This window comes from Camelus dromedarius, chromosome 6 (assembly GCF_036321535.1).
Source record: "Camelus dromedarius isolate mCamDro1 chromosome 6, mCamDro1.pat, whole genome shotgun sequence".
Lineage (NCBI taxonomy): Eukaryota > Metazoa > Chordata > Mammalia > Artiodactyla > Camelidae > Camelus > Camelus dromedarius.
The window spans coordinates 33,632,466-33,649,053 of record NC_087441.1 but is presented as its reverse complement, the minus strand read 5'-3'; the positions used below and the strand labels follow the sequence as shown (position 1 = coordinate 33,649,053).

The 16,588-nt window shown below is 38.2% G+C and overlaps 1 protein-coding gene and 1 non-coding gene across 7 annotated transcripts in view; both read left to right on the top strand.

Annotated features, from left to right (window-relative positions):
• Nucleotides 1–16,588, top strand: part of NKAIN2 (sodium/potassium transporting ATPase interacting 2) — an 850,734-nt gene that overhangs the window by 628,541 nt on the left and 205,605 nt on the right. The window lies entirely within an intron of this gene.
• TRNAP-AGG (transfer RNA proline (anticodon AGG)) lies at nucleotides 12,265–12,333 on the top strand. The gene has a single exon. It is a non-coding gene; the product is annotated as a tRNA-Pro (tRNA).

Genomic DNA, 16,588 nt, shown 5'->3' with positions numbered 1-16,588 from the left:
AAAAGAAAACATGTGTTCACCAGACATTTTGATGAATAGATAGTCTGAATTTCTAAATACAATAATCCTAGATTGGTCTCCTTTATCTAAGTACTTCATAGCACTTGATAAACATTAAATTAGAGCTTTGCTCAGCATGGCTGCTTGGTGAATATTAAATAATAATAAAAATAATCAAAATACCACTGTGAAGTCAAAAGAATATTTCTTTTTACTAGCTATTTCCCCCATGTTCACAATTTTAATAGAACTTAAATGGTAGACACTGCATACCAACTGTTCTAAAAATTAGGAAATGTCGTAGATGTTTTGACATCTTAATCAAAATTTGTATTCCATTTTCCTTGGGAAACTCTACATGCTGTTATACAACTAATCTTTTCACTACCTAGCCAAATAATTAATACGTTTACAAGAACATCATAAAATATAGATTAGTAAATAACTCATTATGTACTTAATCTCAATACCAATTGCCTGCAGGCTTAATGAGCTCCTTCATTGTAATAAGGAAACTGATGTTTATTTTTATTAGATATAACTTCAAAACAAAACACACTTTGCCAATCTATGACCCAATTTGACATTTAATAAGAATTTTCAAGGAGAAAATCTTGCCATTGACTAGTGTTAGATGACTTAAATAAATATTGTGTAATAGAACATTAAAGTAGAAAATTTAGCTGATGAGCCAAACACAAAAGATGTTGAGTTCTGAAATGGTACAATTCTGTATGTTGGATTTATAGAAGTGGTACAAAACCATGCTAAGTGGATAGGGGGTGAGATGATGGGATTTGAGAGGAGGTAGTAAAGGAGATATGAGTGGAGTAGGAGGACAGTCCCACTCCTCCAACGGAAAAGGGTGTGGTGCCCTTGAAGACAGAAAGGCCTTCAGCTGGAGACTTGGAGAATTCGAGCTGTGAGCTCTGCTATCAGTGGGCACATTGGACTAGCATCTAGCCCTGCCCAGAAATCTCTAAGAGGAAGACAAGTCAGGTAGCACTGACCAAAGAGTGAGAAGAGTTGCTACTACATTGGTATCAACCTGCTCCCAGTGTTTGTTGAGGCAAAAATGCACCCTTGTCTTCCCAGGAGAAGATGCAGGCCAGTCTTCAGAGAGAACCAGCTGCAGGTCACATTAGATTCTACCAAATGAGGTCTCCTAGGGGTTAACGGCTCTTGGTAGAGAAGAAGCCGCTAGTAGAGCCTTAGAATCCCGGAGTGGAAGAGAGTACATTTGCACTGGTCAAGTAAACTGCATTGTGAGAGACCCACCATGGATTGGGGTCCTTGAATAACTCGCAGAGACTCAGCTCCAAATAGCTCTCAGACCCTGAGACCAGGGAACCAGCCAGTGATGTGTCAGTCAAGTAAGAACTTCTTAGCCTCCCTACTTCTCACCCCTCATCTCCAGCTGCAGGAGGGTCAGAAATCTCTTGTTTCAAGATGAAGGATGAGGAGCTGTGAAGTAAAGAATGACCAGCCACTCCACTTCCCGACCTTGCCAGCCCCAGACTCTCCCCACTAGCAGGCACAACTGTGGAACTTGTAAGCAACAGCAGTTTTGCATGAATATGAAGCTTTCGAAAATTACATGGAACTGGGCATTCTAATTGTGGAATTTAATTTGGGTTTTACCACTTAGCGTGAGCTTTTTAGTGACTAACAGAGAGCAGAAATGTCACAGAAGAGCCTGTGTTCTAATCCAGAGGCAGGGAATGTTTTCCTCACCTCAATAAATTCGGAGTGACAGTAGGAAGAAAAACTTAGATGGTATCTGATTAAATTCAGTGACACCTGCCTGTTCAACATACCCATTACAATTGTTGTATTTAAATAAAAATAATTTACTGATATTTTGAAAACTTTCTAAAACTTGTATTTCCTAGCTTTTAAATTGAGAACTATGAGGTTAAAGAACCAACATTTTTAAGTACACTTGAAATCCTAGTACTCTCCAGAAATTCTTTATTGTATTGCTAGATAAAGATGAACATAATGTGATGACAAAAAGTTCTATAGGTAGATCCTTTTAAAGCTGTAAATGACAAATCAAGCAAATCATGGAGAAATCAATATTTCTCCTACTCTGGGCAGTGACATAAAACCCTTCTATTTGGATGCAGTAAGGTCTTCTCACTTCCTTTAAAAAGGAGAGGGGGAATGCTCAAATTTTACATCAAATAAATTGCCTACAGAGATTTGCGACTGAACACTTACTGTGGCACATCTTGTGTATGCAGAGTTGCTCCAATGCCTGCCCTGAAAATAGCTAAAACTTTGAGTCGCTTGCTCTTTAAATGAAAGCTAGAAGCTGTTTGACTTGGAAATAATCTCTAACTCTTAGAAAGGAGAGCTAGCTTCCTTTCATTAGAAATGATGGAAATAACAGAATGCTATTCTCTTCTCCCTGCTAAAACTGTAGCCCCTTCCCATAAAGACACACAGTGGATTAAATCTCTGCAAGAGACAAGATCACTGTTGGGATAACATCAGATATATTTCAGCAACACAGCTAGTTTCTGTCAGCCAAGTCTTATGGTGAGGTTCTTAACATGACTGAGACAGCTTATAGCATGGGTTATTTTGTCTTTTCTAAGTGTTTGCTCTTTGACAAACATCAACTTATTTAACTATCTTTTCCTCCATTTTCAAGTTTACAGTAAATAACCTGGAAAGAGTACATCTCTAGGATATACGTGTATTTACTATATTCTTTTGTATTATAATTTATTATTAAAGCTGATTCCTTACCTTTGAGTGCACCCATCAAATGCTAACTACTTTACCCAATGACACTGATATAGTTGTTTATGTGCAATGTACTAAATGATGGTAATGTAATTGGTAAAATTGGCTTTCACTTACCCGCAGAACAACTACAAAATGAAATGACACAAACATTAGTCTCAGGAATTCTGCCATGAAATTTGATTATTTGATTCTGTGTTAGTGACAGTTACTGTATATTCTAGTGACACGTTAGAAGTAAATAGCATCATTTAAAGACTGCTCTCTCCAGCTATTTTTAATGTTTTGTTTTGAACAAGGTTTCTCAGAAAAAAAATAACAACAGTGCAGAAAAACACCAATTTGTTGCTTTCTGATTTCTTCATCTTTATTTCTGATCACAGTTCTGCTTTATACATAGAATGAAACAGTATTATGGGTAAAGAATAACATGTGCATCAAGGTGCAAGCGATACTGTTAATCTCATACACACAGCCAATTTCAGATTTATGAGCCAAGAATACAGAACTTAGCACAAGCAAACTTAATAGAACAGGAATAGAGGAGAGTGTAAGTGTGGTTTTTGCCCCTTTAGTGTGGTCCCTTGGTGCCCCACCAGGGTTCTTGAGTTTCCAGACTCGGCAGGCGATTACAGGTGATAGTCTCCATACAGACATTGTCTGCTGAGAGTTCTGACAACTGCTGACTTGTTGAGAAACTGCTTTTTATGTCACCAGCAAGGACATGTTCTCAAACTCAGTACTCAGGTATCCCTGAACAAGATCTCAAGTTATCTAGGACGTGTGTGTGTGTGTGTGTGTGTGTGTGTGTGTGTATCCATCCTATCTCACTTAATGTATTTTGAGCATGTCTTTATTTATTGAACTCATTGGGAGGCTCAATAGAAGTAAATATAATTCTGTCCTGTCTTTGGCAGTTCAGGCTGCTATAACAAATATCCCACAGTTGGGTGGTTTAAACAACACACATTAATACTTCACAGTTATGGGAGCTGAGAAGTCCAAGATCAAGGTGTTGGCAGAGCTGGTGTCTGGAGAGAACCTGCTTCCTGGTTTGCAATGTTAGACTCTTGTATCCTCACCTGGCAGAGAGCAGAGCGGGTGGCATCAAGGTCCCTTGTGTTTCTTCTTATCTAAGGCACTCATTTATGAGGGCTTCACCCTCATGAGGGAATCGCCTCCTCAAAAGCCCCCACCTCCAGATACCGTCACATTTAGGGATTAGGCTTCAGCATGCGAATTTTGGGAGCACGCAAACATTCCGTCCACAGCACACCGTCAAGATATTTGCAGCCAAATTCTAATTACGGGTAGAAGAGAGGAACTCACCGTGACTTTGAGAACTCAGATAAGTCATCAGTGAGCAGGAAATAGTGAAAGTAGGCTTTAAAGTGGTGCTTTTGGTTGAGATAGTGGGGATGGAAACAAGAGAGGCAATAGTGAGTAGGAGAAGAAAATTCCAGGCGGAGAAGTGAGCAAAGAGAAAGTGGATAACTCATTGCAAAACATCCGAAGGCACATTCTCAGCCTCACAGACCGGGTACGTGGAGCCCTGAAGCTTCTGAGTGTGAAGTGCACAGCAATCTTCCCTTGCCTGGTGGACAAGTCAGGCCAGCTCAGTACACGGAATTATACCTGAATAGAAATGCATCCCTGGCAAGTTACAGGACTATTGCATATGAACATCAAGACCTTTTTCACATTTTTGTTTGGATATAGAAAATGTGGTTCTTTTTAGAACTGATCATGTGAAGAAAAAAGTTTTTTTTTAATTTTGAAGAGAAACAAAATAAGGAATGGTTATTCATTGTAATGGTATTAGAGAAATGCCTAAAATGCATTTGGACAAGAATACCAGAAACTGTTAGCGTATCACCTTTTTTTTTTTTTCGGCTTTGCTATAATTCTTGATTTATTCATAGTTCAAGTAAAGTAGGAAGAGAACATTCTATTGCTTTTTGGTGGAAGTATCTAACATACTCGAACTAATTGAATACTATGGAGTATTATTCTAAGTTATGTTTTACTATAGCATTTTAGATGTTAATGTAATAACATTTGCAAGACTTGACCATTCGATTATAAATACATATAGAAAGTACTTTAAAGTCTGGGACATTGCAAAACATCTATCTTCTGCATTTGCTCAGCCAGGAGCTTAAGAACAAAGCTATTTGTAACAGCTGGAGCCTATAACTGACATTGTAATACACAGAGGCAGTTGTTTAAAAATTGTACTTAAAGCCCTGTGGTATACTATTTGTTATATGTTTTTGTCTCCTGAAAATATAGTTTAAAAATGTTCTTTAAGAATCAAGCAAGGGGTGGAAGTCAGTTTGTGTTCTTGATCTCAGGCAGCAAGAGCAAGTTCTAATGTACCTGCAGCCCCCATCCCTCTCTTTCCATTTATAGTGCTGCCAGTTTAACTCTAACACTGCTGCCTGAACTAAAGCACAGGAACTTAATTAATTGCTTCCCACTCCCTTTCCACACGGCCCCACCCCTGCTTTCTCTACACACATCAATAACAAGCAAACTGAGAGCCATTTATTTAGGTCAGTGAAAAACCACAAATTTCTTTTTGATAATGTCACAGATCTCCTAATGTTTCTTGGATTCAGCATTATTCTTATATGAAATTTGCAATGAAAGTCTCAAAATGAGCCATCAGAGGTTCATGATGCTAGCCATGTGATACTTCCTCTTTCTTAAGGAAGCAGAGGATATTATTAACATATTTGCCATGTTTCCTAAGCAAAATATGCCAAAGAATTGATCCAGTCCAGTATGTATTATATCTGTGGAATCACTTGTTAGGGAATAATATAGAAATAATCTCATCCTTGAAATAGTTTATTTGTATAGGGTTCTTACTAACTTATCCTATTATCATGTGTGGCCTGCTAAATATATTAGGAAGAAAAATATGTCTTGGAATTACCAATAAAGTAACAGTAACAGGAAGCAGTAACAGGACTGGATTGGGCAGGGAATGTAATTATGTTCTTCCAGTGGCGTATGATCATCACCCTAGAAAATACTGAAATGATCGTATCTTGACTTCCCTTTTACTGAAAAGGAAATGATGAATATTCCAGAAATGTAGCCACAAAACTCAGGTGCCCCCTCTGTCTTCATCCAGCCCTTATTGCTGAAGAAGAAAGCCAAGATCCTTCAGGCAATCGAAGATTGTCACTGGTGACCATTTCAGACGATGGGTCCATCCAAAGTCTGACTGAAGGTGAGGAGGTGGAGTCAGGAGCCCCAGGCCACTCTTTCAAGCAGCTTTGCTGTGTTGTAGCTGGAAGAAGATATTAGGACAAAGGTGGCTTTTAAAATGTGTATTTTGAAATAATTTTAGGCTTAGAGAAGAATTACAAAATAGTACAGAGTTCCCATACGCCCTTCATCCATCTCCCTCTTATGTTAATATCTGATAGAACTAGAGAGCATCCCTCAGTTTGGGTTTGTTTGCTGTTTTCTCATTAGATTGAGGGTGTGTATTATTGAAAAGGGTACCACAAAGATGATATGCCCTTCTCAGAGCTTCTAATCAGGGAATACATGATGTTGAACTTTATTTCTGGTTATTCTGACCATGATTACTCAGCTAAGGTGGTGTCTTCGCCACGGCCTTCCTCTGTAACGTTACTATTTTTTACTTTGTAATTACTGAATGTTTTGGGGGAGACACTTTGGGAACCATGCAGGGATGCTGTTTCTCCTTAAACGTTTGTGTGTAAGTTTTAGCCTCATCGGTGGATCTTGCCTGTGACAAATATTACTGAAGAGTCCTAGTGGTACTTTTTGTTTTCCTCATTCATCCTACATTTATTACTTGGAATTCTTCCGTAGGAAAGAGATGTCACTTCCCATTTACCCAGGTAGCTCATTAGTTACTCCAGTATTTATATATATCAGTATGAACTCCAGAGTATTGACTGTATTCTTTGGCTTATAATCCAATCCTGTCATTTATTCTGTTACCCCCTTTGTTTTTACTTTAGCCATTGAAGGCTTTTTCAGGTTGCCTCTTAGGACTTTTTCATTTGTCCCAATCCTTTTCATTTTTCTTTTCTTTTTAAAATTTATTTTCTTTTCTGTGTGTGTGTGTGTGTGTGTGTGTGTGTGTGTGTGTGTGTACGTGTGTACTTGTATATGTGTACATTTACTCATCTTCTGGCACCACACGATGTTCAGCCTGTATTTTCACTAATTTAGGCCTATGATTAACCAGTTCTCCAAGGAGCTCCAGTTCTTTTTATTGAAGAATGGTATTGAGAAAATACTGTCTGGCCCTAGGTGTGCTCATTGTTACTGGAGTGTCATTGCTTCTAGCCTCAAGGATGACTTTTAAGATGAAAGATAAAAGAGTTTTTATATGTATCTTTTTGATCCAAAAGCAAGCAAGAAATTGACTATGCAGGACTGGTAATACTTTTAGGAACAAAGTCCTTGAGAAGGAAATGGTGATGAGCTTCAGAGCATAGGTGGAGGGGTTGGCCTTTGATAGAAACTGGGACACTATTCATTGTAAAGAATAGAAGAGAGAACATGGGTTCAGATTCAAATAGATTTTTATTTTGGTAGAAAATAAGAAAATTCCTATTTCCTGGTGTTGCTAGTGATGTATTGGGCAAGATCTTTAGTTAAAAGTAAAGGAGGACACAAATGAACTTATTTACAAAGCATAAACAGACTCACAGACATGGAAAATAAACTTATGGTTTCCAGAGTAGGGGAAGGGGGTGGGAAGGGATAGACTGGGAGTTTGAGATTTGCAGATATATATAAAATAGATATATATATATATATATTTGAGATTTGAGATATATATATATATAAAATAAACAAGTTTCTATTGTTTAGCACAGGGAATTGTTATATTCAATACCTTGTAATGGCCTATAATGAAAAAGAATATGAAAAGGAATATATGTATGTACATGTATGACTGAAACATTATGCTGTACACCAGAAATTGGCACAATATTGTAAACTGACTACTTCAATAAAAAAAAAAGTAAAGTAGGAAGTGATGGAAGATTGAGGAGAGAGAAGGTGCTGGAGAATATGAAATCTAATATATTAAATAATTAAAGTAGAATTGCAGAGCATCGTGGATTGCCATTTTGGGATTTGTGCATGAATATAAAATGTCACAGCATGGTTGTCCGATGCAGGCATGGAGTCAGCAGATAAATTTGATTAACCTAGAACTGAGCTTTTTCCAGGTGACTATAATTGAAAGGGAAGTGGGCAAAGGAGGTGAAGGTTTTTGTAAGTCAGTGTTCCAGTGTTGTAATGGTGAGCCATGGCATTAAACTAGATAAGGGAATAAAAAGGATAAAATGATGTTAGTGTTATCAGTCTGTTGTCATGGGAAAAAAAATTAGTTTTGTTTATAGCTATGAATTCATTTACATAATTTAGTTGATGACTGTGTAACTGAAATATGTATCAGGATCTTTCCTTTCTTTTTAAATAGAGTCCACACCAGCAGTGCTACCATCCTCTCTAAGACTTTATCCCTTGACCTTGTCAGTCGACCTCCTATCTCTTATCCGTCTTAGTCTTTGAGTCTTTTTTTCTCATCATCCTCCTTTTCTACCAAATCTCGGCATTACAAGACCATTTCTCCAGTGAGAACACAATCATTTCCTGAACAGTTAAAGCACACACAAAAAGATACTGCTTTCAAAGTCACAGACATCTCACCCAAGTTTCTGTCAGGTGACACGATATTTAGCTTGGGAATCACAGTGCTCTTCCACAAGGTCACTACAATAACAAACCTGAGAATTACTGACAGCATCATTGCCAATATTCTATCTGAAAGCATTTCCTCCATCCCAATCAAGGTCATATACATGAAGCCAGAAAAATAAAAATAAAACCTATTCTGTAGGAGACTCCATTAACTGATCTGAAAACAAATTGATGAGAGGATGTGGTTTAATTTTTCACTAGTCAGAGTCATTACTTTGTGAGACATGTTTGGTCACCTTTGATGTGTCAGCTAAATGGCTGTTTCTAAAATTACCTTGACCATTATTCATGAGAGTGTTGGTAATTACTCAGTGGTTAATGAAGTTGGTTTCCAGTTGACGGTCGTTAGAAACTGAGCGTGACCCGTTGCACAACAGAAGTCTCAGATACGCCCAGCCTCTGCTCACTGGACTCGGTTCTGACCCGAAAACACTATTAATAGCTCTGAAGAGAGAACGTTTGCTAAAATAAACATTGGTGTGCAGAAGCTTCAATTTCAGTTGTTTACTATTGATACTACTGGTATTATTCTCACGTTCTCTCTTTGTTCTAAATCCTATATGTACTTTAGGGTATGCAGTAGTTTTATATCTGCCCCTCTCATCTGAACTTCAAAGTCTGTGAGGGTGGAGACTTCCTTGGATTCTAGAGTCTGGGTAATGCTGGATGCACAGCAGCCACTTAAATTGGAATAAGGCAGGCAAGCACTTCTCTCATATCCGAAGTTAGAGGAGCTGGGGCACTCTTAAGCTCAGGTGCTTTAAATCTAAGTCACTCAACAACTCATACCATTTCTTTCTACACACAACTAGGTGCACATAGGGTCACAGTATTTTAGATGCAGAAGAAACATCAAAGCCCATCTATCCTGGCATATTCTTTTACATAAAGGAATAAAAAATTATCCAAAAGAGTTAAATGAGTTTCCCAATATTACACAGCTAGTGTAATCAAGCCAGTGAAGCCACTGAGCTGACTATATAGGGGAAAAATACTGATGCTCACTTGGCCAACAAAAAGCAGATTTTGAAAAAAAAAATTACTTATTTCCCAATCGATAGCTCAGACCTTAACATCTCAGTGGTTTAAGGTTAGGCATCATACTGAGTCCCAGAATGTATTTACAAAACTAGGAATCCCTAACAATTTAAAAGAGATGCTACTTTGGTGCCATTATTTGCATAATTTTATATTTCATTGTCATTTACTTCAAACTTCTCAAAGACTGTGCTTTAGAAGGAGAAGAGAAAGATAAAAAAAAAAAGAAAACAACAAAACCCTGTTTCTTTCCTCTCCTTGATTGAAAGACAAAAACAAAAAGTTTCCTATGCAATTTTTTTTTAAGGAAACAAGAATGTCTATAGAGTTCCAAGTCCTTTCTTTGTGCTCAAAAATGTTTAATAACAAGTGGAAGAGAAATTTCAAAATCAGAATTCCTTTGGCAAAATATCTTGAAATTCAACATGAGTCTTTGGGCAGAACCTCAAGTGATTTCAGATTTGTTTTCAGAATTTAGTCCAGGATTCTGTTATGATCCCTAAATTATAACAAGAGGGACAGAACTAATGTTTATTGAATTTCTACTATGTGCCAAACACTTGGGGGTTTTATAAACTTACCTCACTTGATCCTCACAGAAATCCAATGAAGAATATATTCTGGAACATTAGCCCTGTTTTTCAGCTGTGTTTACATCAGAGACGTGGCTTGACTAATGCCATACGTAAAGCAGGATTGAATTTAATCATTAGTCTGTCCAACTGCAAAGGTTTTACCTGGTAGAAAGTATTTAGATTCAGCAAACACTGTTTTCCTGCGGGAGCCTGGGGAGGAGGCATAACTTGACAGGTGCTTCTTAAAACACTATTTCATTAAATCACCAGAATCCCATCTTCTCTGTCAGATATTTAATAAATACGCTGATATTTCTTTGTGAGACTGGAGTGTGCCATTCTACCAGAGGAAAATGGAAAGATAAGTGTTCTCCTTTATGCCAATGACAAAATTTTACTATCATGAGCCAAGAGGATTCCCCAGAGACAGGTCATCTTGGTGTATCGCTATAGGCAGAAATAATAGCTCAACTTTAGTCATGTCAAAAACTACAATTATTGTCTTTGCTAAACTCTCTTCAGAATTCAGTTGGTCAGTACCAAATCACTCTATCAAGCTTGTGAACTCATTCTCTTCCCCGGGGGTACATTTCATGGCTAACTCCTCCCGGCAGGCCCACCAAGAAGCAGTGCTGCTCTAAATCAGACGTTGCATCGAAGCCCGGCAGCAGCTTTTCTGCTGCTGGTGTGGGGGACCCTTCTCCCAGCGTGAAGCGGCTTTGAGCCAGGAGCGTTTCTGCCGTGTTCTCTGATGTGAGTGTGGTGTTCCAGTCAAATGTTTATCTAAGGGCCCAAACCAATCTAAACTTTCTCCTGGAGAAGGACCCTAGGCTGACTCCAAGTAGCCTGGCTCTCTGTGCTTCTGCACAGGGGACCACCAGAATTGAAAACTCTCCTTGACTTACTCTGAGTCAGTATTTTTTCCGTGCAGCCCAGATCTTGTGTGGAACGGTAAACTTACTTTCCGTAGCTGGTGCTAGCTTTTCCTCATGAGCCTCACCATAGTGGGAAGAAAAGACACATTGCAAAATTGGCAGTGAACGGTATCCCTTTTTGGTTAACAAGGGTTTAAATTTGGTACAATGTTTGCCAATTCAAAGTTCAACTCAAGACTGGCACTATTTCTCCTCTCTTCTTCCCACTTCCCAAGATGATTTCTGCACTTTAGGGAGAAACAGTACAAAGCTCTTAGGCATAGAGGCAGGTGAGTGGAGAGTCTCTGGTTTTGCCCTGGTCTGTGTGCTGGTCTGCTCTGTAAGGCGGAGGCGTAGTCTTTCTGTGCATCCTGCTGGCCTCTACTTTTGAATCCCTCAGGTTGATGTCATCTCTTCCTTCAGGGACTTTGGCCATCACCTCTTGTTACCTGCACACAGTAGGTCTGATTCTTATTCGGCTCCTTGGACATCCCACAGTGAAACCTTCGGACTTGGGGTGACTTCTCTTGTGAAACCCCTATCATGTTCCCCACCTGGAATCCCAGTTTCTTTCTAGGGATTTTTTTTTTTTTAGGGGGGAGGGAGGCTACAGAGGAACCTCTAGATCACTTCCACAGTGTACACAAGCTGTTGGTGCAGGCTACCTCGGGTGGCATGGTACTTAGTCTCCAGATGCCAAAGAGAATAAGATGAAAGTTCCTCCTGCTTTTAGCTTTCTGTTAAGCCAGTCACACAGCTAAGCCTCTGGGACTGTGGACACTGCTGCCTGTGTCTCTCCTGCCTGTGTCTTACAGTCCCCAGAGCTGAAGAAGTGGACCTCCCCGCCTATACTATGTGACAAGGACTTAACCAAGGTTCTATCTACCTCTGACAGGCAATAAAATTCTATGATATGCTCTCTGCCTCTGCCATGTAAAATTCTACCATGTGGTTAGCTCTTAATGTAGAAACAGATGGTGAAAAAAATAGAAAATCATATTCTCTTTCCCTTGATCATGGATTTTAAAGCCATGTATTCCTGTAACTCAGGAATTCTCTTCTGTGTATCTAACTCATAGTTCCATCTCTTTGTTCTCCTTTGTGTTTTTGTTTCAAGTAGCCTTATTTTCCCAAAGGCAAATGAATGATCCTTGTTTAATAGAAGGCAAATAAGTTTAAAAACAAAAAATATATTAAGGTGTTTAGTCAGGGAGGGTATAACTCAGTGGTAGAGTGTGTGCTTAGGAAGTACAATGTACTGGGTTCAATCCCCAGTAGCTCCATTAAAGAAAGAAGGAAGGAAAGAGAGAAAGAGAGAAAGATTACCTCCCCTCAAAAATGTTTCTAATAAATAAATAAATTTTTTAAAGGTGTTTAAAAATGTTACACTCGATAATTCAGAAAAACCTATCTAAACTGCTTTCCAAATTATGAAATTATACGGACCAATCTGCTGTCACTAAAGGAACAAAAGGAAATAAGAAACACAAATTATCTCCTACTTAGGTCCTTTTAAAAGCAGACCAAGAAATTACTTATCAAAGTTAACTAAAGGTTGTGTCACCATACCTCCAGACTTTTATCTATGTGATAAGTTAAATCATCAGCTAGTTAAATCGCATACTGTTTGACCTTTAGTGAGTTGTTTAACTGGTGCTCTTGACTTTTATCAGTAGGAAAGTCATAAACAGACTTTTTACAATTTTGCTTCTGTTGTTTCATCCATTATATTATTGAGTTTGCTATGTGAACGTGTAGAATCTAATAATAGGAAAACATCTGTATCTTTTGAGAAATTAGTTTACTTTTACCTGACTTCCTCCTCGTTCTGTTAATGAGTCTGTGTATTACTTCCTATTTCCACTTTTCTCTTGACTTGCAGGAAACTCAAAGATGAATGTGGCATTTAATCATTCCATATTTTTTCCTTAGGAAGACCTATTAACATTATTCCATAAACGTTCTTCTTAGCCATTGCAAACTCTTGAGGTGTAGGTAGGATATAATGAATGTAAAATTACCTATAAAATGTAAATTTGTGTGTAAAATTAACCTATAAAAAACTCCAGGAGATATGTATTATATGTTTTACAGAGGAGGAAACTGTAATTTATAAAATTTCATAGCTTGTTAAGATCTTGTCACTGGTAATTGGTAAGGCTGGGTTAAGAATCTGGCTTTCAGACTCTTTATCAAGTGCTCCTGAAGCTCTACCAAGAATGTTTCCATTTTAAAACAAACAAAACTCCACCAAATCTTAACTGTTCAATTTGTAGTGTAAAAAAAAAAATTGAGAAATAATTTTGAAAACGTGCTTATAAATGTTTGAAAAATCATATTCTTTTTTCTTTACCCTTATTTCAAAGTAACTTTCATGATGTAAAGCTTCAGACACAGATACCACATGCATATTATTGACAATTTAAGATGGAGAAGATTCATACATAACATTAATATAGGCAAATGTTGATGACTTTTCTTGTGTTGGCATAGATTGTCTCCAGTTAATCACGGTGACAGCAGTCCCATTACAGAGGAAAGCCTCTACAACGTGTTTCATAGAACAGTACAGAATGGAAATGTAGACTTAACATTTGAAACTTTAATACCCAGAGTACAAAGAGGTAGAGATTTTTTTCTAAAGATGGCTTGCCTTTCCCTAGGAAAATCTCCTGTGGTTACATTTTGCTTTAGAGTCCCACACTAAAAAGGCACAATTTTCCTTTATCAAGGTAACCCTACTTTTCCAATTGTGTCTGTGCACAAAGGCTCCCTTTTGATTCCAGTAATTGTGCTGATTAAGGAAAGCAAAACAAAACAAAACAAAAGGCCCAAACTTCTATCAACTGAGTTTTTTAAACAAATTCTAACTATCCCTACAGACAATATGAACCTTGATAGGAAAAGAGAGAAGAATTAAGTAGCACTCTCAGTGACGAGTTCCCACCGTGGGACTTTCTGCAGGATCCTGTGTAATCTGAGCTTTTTAATGTTTATTTTGCTTCTCCTCTGAGATAATCCTGCTCTATTTGAGGTCAGACATAAAGCCTAATTTATGATGCCTGACTGCTTTAAGAAAACTAAAAGCTTCCTACATAGTTCTTTTATGTACGATTGTTTAAGGAAAAGGCTTTCTTATTAGAAACGCTTTTCCCTCCATTATTAACAGTGTATCCCTTTGACTTAATACTACTAGATTTCTGAAGTGACTTGTTCTGATGAAAAATGAAGGTGCTGTGATTTTAAATTATCATAGAAATGTGAGTTTAAGTATTAGTAATTATCCCAAATTTGCACATGACCTAGTAACTCACACATTACATGACATAGAATGCATTGCTTTTTAGATCAAACAAAAAAGTCAGTGTAGTATCCTTGTGCTTCAGAATCCATTAACTCCATTAGCTCTTCTATCCCAGGAGAATGTAGTCTAAATCCAAATCTTTCTCCATGCAGTTTATGATGGTGATGGGGTCTGGGTGGGGGAAAAGCAACAGATGATGATGCTACTTAAAGATAGCCATACATATTGCTTTTATGTCTTTGCATCAGGTTCGTCCTGTTCATGATTTTGGTGCATTTCTCATGGGTCCCACGAACGTATTCAGACCACCGTGGGCATGAAATCCAAAATCTAGATGTAACAGAAGATCCTTGGTTGAAAAGATATATATAAGCTGAGGCTCATAGCAACATTTAAAATTCCAAATTAGTCACCTCACCTCCAGACTCTTCTTTCTACTCCATTTTTCCCCCACATTGGCCTTCCTTCCCTTTAAAAAGTCTAGTCTTCTGGCTTTCTAAGTTGATATCCCTATTAAACCAGGAAAATAATTACTTTGATTGTAATTCATGTTGATGGGACAACTCACCCAGATATTTACATTTTTATTCCTTTAAGCTCTCTTTGTGGAATGAAAGACCTGGTCTCTTGTTCAAGATATCCTAAGTGGTGGTGGGCAGGAACTGGAGAACTTTCTGGTTGTCTCAAAAATTGTGCTAGGGTGTAAACTTGCTGGCTGGGGATGGTTCTGTTTCATCAGGTAAGGTCCTTAAGTGAAACTGGCTCAAAAAGGCAGCGGGTGCCAGGTACAGATTCTTTTCCTTATTTCTCTCCCTAGCTTAACACATATTTACTGGCTTAATATTTATTGAGCTGATTTGAATCAGAAAGTACCAAAGTAGAGTGGAGGATGGCTGACTATGGCAATGACCAATACAAATTTAGTCTCTGCCTTCATGGATTTTATACAAAATCTTATGCAGAGAATAAATAATGACAAATATGATGAGTGATATGAAAAAAAAAAAGCAGGTGTTACGGGAGTGTATAGCAGGGCCTCTAGCCTAGGGTTGAGTGGTCATAAATAAATGTTGTCCCAAAGACGTGACACACTGAAACTAAGATGACTCTCAGGTGCTGTCTCAACTAACCCCTTCTCAACATGATCGTGCTGAGATTGTCCCTAGGATTGTTTACAGATAGCCCAACTTTCTCTCCTTCAGGGCACATGAGAGGGCTGTACTTCCTCTCGGAGCTAGATGGGGTGATATGATTCTGTTAGGCCAATAAAATGTGAGGGAAAATGACATAGATCAGCTCCAGGCAGAAGCTTTAATGGTTGGCAAATGCTTTGTCACATTCTTTCTTCCTCCAACCTTGTTACCATGGAGTGGATACCAAGTCCTGGGTCTTCCTGGGTTTTGGTGTGAGGACAATGCCAATTTGGAGCAGAGCCCCCGGCTAGCCTATGACGGACAGGAAACAGGAGTGAGTAATAAACCTTTGTTGCCTTAAGCCACCGAGATAATAAGGCTGTCTGTTACCACAACATAACCTAGCCCAGTCTGACTGATACATCTGCCCACATTTCAGTGTGTGCTGTCTCAAGTCCTCTAGCTCAGCACCAGTACCCAGTCAAAGGACCTTTAGGTCAGAAGTTGAGATTAATGACTATATATGGTTTTACAAACGTGGCATTGTGTTTTTGAGTATTGTATTATTTACTAGCAGGGCAATATATCATCATCATTAAAAGCATGAACTCTTTGCCATTGTGAATTTGAATCCTGAATCTCATACTTGTTAGCTGTGTGGCCTTGGTAAAGTTATATAACTTCTCTGTGTCTCAGTTTCCTCATGTTTAAAATGAATATAACAATGAGGCCACCCATGTGTATGTTACAAGGATTAAATGAGAACAAGGCTTGGCACATAGTAATCACAATATAAGAGTTGGCTATTATTGTTGTAACACTAAATTCATATGAAAAAAAATCTCACCTTCAAATTCAGAGGTGTAAACTATAGTGATTTTTGGTTTTTATCACATCATATCTCAAAGGAAACACTGGAATAGTCTACGCAGTATTGTTCTTTCTTGGAATCAAGACCTGAAAAATGACATAGAATGTGTATATCATTTAATGCCACGATCATTTGAAACTTTCCACGTCCTGAATGTGACTCTGCTTTTTAGAAGATGCCTCAGAAGTAGGCAGATGATTAAGGAGGCATCAGGCAGACCCAGCAACCTT